This window comes from Trifolium pratense, linkage group LG4, assembly GCF_020283565.1.
Source record: "Trifolium pratense cultivar HEN17-A07 linkage group LG4, ARS_RC_1.1, whole genome shotgun sequence".
NCBI lineage: Eukaryota > Viridiplantae > Streptophyta > Magnoliopsida > Fabales > Fabaceae > Trifolium > Trifolium pratense.
The window spans coordinates 43924287-43929984 of record NC_060062.1 but is presented as its reverse complement, the minus strand read 5'-3'; the positions used below and the strand labels follow the sequence as shown (position 1 = coordinate 43929984).

Genomic DNA, 5698 nt, shown 5'->3' with positions numbered 1-5698 from the left:
GAGATGAAGGATTTTTACATTTGGGAATAAGAACCAAGAAAGTCTTGTTGATATCATGGGGCTGACTATTTTGATTCAAAATGTTAAGAACTAAGAGCTGAACCTCATCACCTTCAATATGCCAATATTTTTGAAAGAAAAGAGCTGGAAGACCATCCAGGCCCGATGCTTTAAGGGGATGCATCTGATGTATGGCTTATTTGACTTCTTCTCTAGTATATTCCATCTCACACCAAGTCTTATGGTTGTTAGAGAGCTTTCCTTTAACCATTTCACATTCTGCAATATTGGAGGGATTTGAGGACGAAAAGAGATCTTCAAAATAATTAATAAACACTTTCTCCACCTGCTCTTCTCCACGCCACCACACACCATCCTCATCTTAGGGATGACAATGGGTAGGGTATGGGTAGGGTACTATAGTACCCATCCCCATACCCGCGGATTGAAAAAATACCCGTACTCATTCACATACCCGCGTGGGTAACAACTTTTGCCCCCGTCCCCATACCCTATGGTACCTAGGTACCCATACCCGTACCCGTTACCCGCATTTTTACTAAAATTAAATTGATCAATTATAAAATATCATATAATTTTAATAGAATTAAAAAATTTTCAAAGATTTTAATATTGACTAATGAAAATTATAAACAAAATTATTACTAACTTTATGTTAAAGTTCATATTTATGTTAAATATTCACATTATTTTTATATTATGTTATAAATAAACATTTTTATTAAAAATATGTAATAGTTTAGTAGAGTTGTATTGTTTTAAATTGATTTACATATATTATAATATAATAATATAAATAAAATAAATATATATATATATATATATATATATATTATGCGGGTATGGGGCGGGGTGGGTACTAAGGTACCCGTACCCGCACCCATACCCGTTCATTTTTGCGGATAATTACCCATACCCGTACCCAAAATGCGGGTTTTTACCCTACCCGTTGTGGGTAATTTTTGCGGGTATTCTCTGGGTATGGGTCAAATTGCCATCCCTACCTCATCTATGATCTTTTGAATGTTATTTACCTTAGATCGTTGGCTGGCTTTGTTATGGAAAAATTTAGTATTTCGATCTCCATTTTTTAACCACACAGCCCTACTACGTTGCCTCCACATTGTTTCTTGTCTTTTTAATAGCTCGCCGTGTTGTTTCTCAGGCTCTTTGTACCTGTGATGGTCATCAATGGAGTCTGACCACAACGATTGATCCTTTAATCTCTCTTCGATCCGTAACAGCTCTTTCTTAATCATTCCCAAGTTATGGTCTCCAAATTCACTACCCAAAGATTGTAAGCTCTCTAACTTCTTTAAACAAGACAAAGATGAAAGGTTCCAGTTGTTTCTAATAATCTCTTCACATTGAGCTTCTTTATTCCAACTCTCCTCAAATTGGAAATTTTCCTTCTTCTTCTCGACATACTCAATAAAGGACTCTCAAGACAGATTAGAACAGCAGCATGATCAGACCCAAAACGCGTTAAATGACTAACCCTTATTGGAGAGAAACGGTTAATGAACTCCACATTTGCCAAAGCTCTATCCAGACGGCATTGCACTTTCGCCCCCTCCTCTCTACCATTAGACCACGTGAAAGGATAGCGCTCAAACCCCAAGTCAATTAAAGAGCTTTTAGCAACTATCTGTCTCCCTATTGAGAGTTGAGACTGGCTTCTAACATTCCTCACTTGCTTCTCTTATGAATCTAGTATATCATTAAAATCCCCACAACAAAGCCATCGCCCCCTGATTATGCCTTGCCAAAGATCCAACCAATAGCCACGTTTTCCACTTGTTTTGTTCTTCAAGGTAACCATAGATGTCGGTTATACCCCAATGCTCTCTAGTTTCCTCATCATCACACCACCCATGGATATGATTAATCGAATAGGAGCTAATATTAACACACAAATTCTCCATCCACATGAATGCAAGACCTGCACGTTCTCTTCCAAAACCAGAACAATCAATAGACAAACAATTTTTAAAACCCAATCTACGTCAAATATTTTCAAAGTCGGTAGCCTTTAATCTAGCCTCCATTAAGAAGACAATTTGGGGGTTTACAACATGGGTGAGCCTTGACAAGGCTCGAACTGCCCGAGGACTCCCTAAACCCCGACAGTTCCAGCTTAGTATTTTCATGGTTCTCGGCGGTGTTGGTCCTCCAACACCACCACTCCAGATGACACAACACAATCCTCCATCACAACATCTGCTCTTTTCTTTTTCCCCCTCCCCTTATAACTCCCATGGAACCATCAGTTATTGTCACATCCACAAGTGATTGTTTCCCTAGTTCAGTTTTCAATGCCTTCGCATATGAATTTCTCTTGGATTTAACTCCTGTTTTTCTCACCCATTTTCGGTCTTTCACCTCTTTGGTAGATTGAACCTCTCCTCCTTTCTTTGGAATAGTAGATATAGCCACCACCCCTAAGGATTCAACAACACCTTCCACTTCCTTCAGCACACTACCTCCCTTTGTTGTCTGCTCCCCTGCATTTTCAGGTTGGTTATCTTCTGTGGGTTTTTGTTGTGACTGTTTTCTATTTGAAGTACTTTGTTGTTCGACTTCTTCCTCCATCTCCTTTACTGTTCCCGAGTTCTGGCCCTTGCTATTGCTGGTTGAAGGGAAAAGGCTTTTGCTACACGAGTTAGAGCTTGATTCCTTCTTAACTTCATAAAAGGACTTTGGGAGAGGTGAAGCTCGGAGCTAAGGCCCAAAAGCTTGTTGCTTTTCCTCCAAATCACTATATTGATGCTCATCATGGTCTTCAATGTCTTCACAATCCCTCATTTGGTGGCCAATTCTTCCACAAGCAAAACAAAAATTTGGCAAACGTTCGTATTTGTAGTCAACCCATATTTCCTTTCCCTGAAAGTTGTGCTTAGAACCTCTTTTCAATGGCTTCCTTAGATCAAGAGAGACTCTGATTCTTAAAAACTTCCCCATCCGGTTACATTCCTTCAAATCCATTTCTTCAAAATTACCCAAACTGTTCCCCAATTTCTTTGCCAAACCTTCTGATCTTAGCTTCAAAAGTAAATCATAAATTCTGACCTAGAACGAAGCTCTGTCCATCGCAAGCTTAGATGGTTGTTCATTGCTAGAAATTTTGTTCAGAATGAGGAGGTTCCTGTCAAAACTCCGTGGACCATTCTTGCAAACCATCTCCGCCTCCTTCTTCGTTGCGAACTTGAACAAAAATAGGTTCTTGTTGAGATCTTGTATTTTAATCGGGTTTCTCGATCTCCAGGCCTGAATCATCGTTTGCTTGAAAGCACGTATGTTGTAAGGACTCTATGTCCAAACCTTTCCAACAAGTGTACGGCTAAAGCTTTCATTATCTTTACACATCTCATCTTCTTCCACCGTGATAACTTCATCCTCATCATCGACAGCTCGTTTTGAGCTTCGACCTTCCATGGTTGCTTAACTTTGACTTCCACACACACCCACAGTACCAGAAACACAGAATTGGTCAAGTATTCTTAGGAAAATAAATATTGAAACCGTTATGAGAATAGTCTATGTGTTGTAACATTTTTCACATAGTAATATTCTCTGATTTAGACAACGGCCGTGTTTTTTCTCCGGTTTTGGAGTTTTCACGTTATATTCTTGTGTTGTGATTGAGTTCTTTTATTTTCTCTATGCTTGTTTTTCCCAACAATTATTTGCAATCGATAACATAAAGGAAGATCGGTTGAGGGAGAGAAAAAGAGAGTGAATCAAGTGTGATAATGAACATTTAGATCATGTATGTTTGTTTAATTCAATGGTCAATTTAAGCGGTACACTAGTGAAGGACTTAATTGAGCCATCATCCTAGAATCCACCTACTTTTATATGTTATATCAAAAATAGTATTTTACAGTCTCATGAGCTTAACTCAGTTGGCAGAAATATTTTATCATACATGTTATTATTTTACATTCAACTTAATTTTTGTTACATCGTAGACTTTTTTTATTTGATACACTACTTTGATCTTACATATAAACAAGAAAATACTTATATTTTTATTTAATGAAGATCAATTATATTTCCAATAAGTTAGGAGTGGAGTAATAAAAATATTTTCATGTGAACGTAATTCAGTTGGTAGAAACTTCACATTTTATATGTAGGATCGAGGTTTAAACCCAAAGCATCTTATTTATTCACCTTATAAGAGTGGAAATTTCTAGCAATTCGACTATCTAATAAACATAATAATAAAAAATAATAGAAATGTTAGAAGTTTGATTTTTATCATAATAAAAATTAACCATACTAAGGACACATTTGGACTTGCCTTATTTTTGAGCTTATGAAAATAACTTATGCAAATAAATTTTTAGTAACAAAAATTATATTTTTATAAACTATTTTATTTATTTGTATAAATTATTTCGCATAAACTTAAAAATAAGGTAATCTAAACCAGTCTTTAATTGCTAAAGTTGAAAAACAAATAAGTTCTATATAGTTAATTATGTTTCGCTGTAATACAAAGACAGTATTATTTTTTGAGGAAAATACAATACAAAGACAATAATATTTTTTTATATGTATGTATGTATATATAGGTGTAATTTATTTTTTATGTAAATAGAATATATTGAAAGTTGTTCCTAATATAATAAACAATGTTTTTTTTATAATCAAAAATTGAATTATAAGGAATATAAGCAGTACTCAACCCTTACAATTCTTATAGCAATCCTATAATAAACAATGTAAATTTCATGTGAATAATAAAAATAAAAATATTATATAACGGTATTATATTTAATAATGTGATGTGATGTAACAATAAAAGTGTTGGAGTTGATTATTTCTTATTCTATATAGGTTGTATACATTATAGCATAATATGTTTAGTTCATATTGTGGTCATAGTTATCAATCGTAAGTTGTATAGAGCTCTTGAAGATGGAAGAATATTTTCTTGAAGATTTGAACTCTGTTTTTAATTTGGAACCAAAAGCTATGTTTTCTGTGGCATCCTTATCATTTTCAGGTATGAGTTGATTTTGATTAAGTTGTATTTAATCGGTAGATAAAATCCAGATTTTGTAGAATTATGTTTTTGCTTATTAAAAGTTGGCAAATGCTAAATAGTGCCCCCGGACACTCTTTAAGCCCTTAAATAGTAAGCTTTCTATAAAATTTTTATCGGAATGCGTAAAGTCAACGCATTGAAAATTGTAGTGTTTAACTTTTTGAATAAAAAGTTTCTTTAAATAGAATTCTTAAAGAATGCTCCGGGGTACTCGTTAGCAAGACCCTTAAAAGTTTAGTGAAGTAGATAAAGTTGTATCTAATGTTCTATTTCAATTTCATTTGTAGGATTTTGCTGAAATAGATCCTAAGAACCGAAAACAATTGGATTTTCCATTAGGATTAAAGTGGTATGTTAAGAACAAAACTGGTCCTCACCATACTTTGACCCGCAAATTATGTTGTACATTTCCTCTAATTACTAGTGGATGAAAAGAACTGAGAGAGTATTATCGATTTCCTGATGATGTTGAAGTAACTTTTACTTTTTCTTTTTTTTGAACCAAGAAGTAACTTTTACATTTTGGATATGATTGTTTTGCAATTAAGATTATAAAGACACTTGATTGCTGTGGAAGAAGTCGCATAAACTTAAACTAATCCACACCTGTCTTTAATTGTT

General features: G+C 34.6%; 1 long non-coding RNA gene across 1 annotated transcript; it reads right to left on the bottom strand.

Moving 5' to 3' along the window:
* LOC123923858 lies at nucleotides 1–1959 on the bottom strand. The gene is made up of 2 exons (XR_006814502.1): nucleotides 1026–1959; nucleotides 1–376 (listed from the first exon to the last, which is right to left on the bottom strand). It is a non-coding gene; the product is annotated as an uncharacterized LOC123923858 (long non-coding RNA).
* Between the last annotated feature and the right edge of the window lie 3739 nt (nucleotides 1960–5698).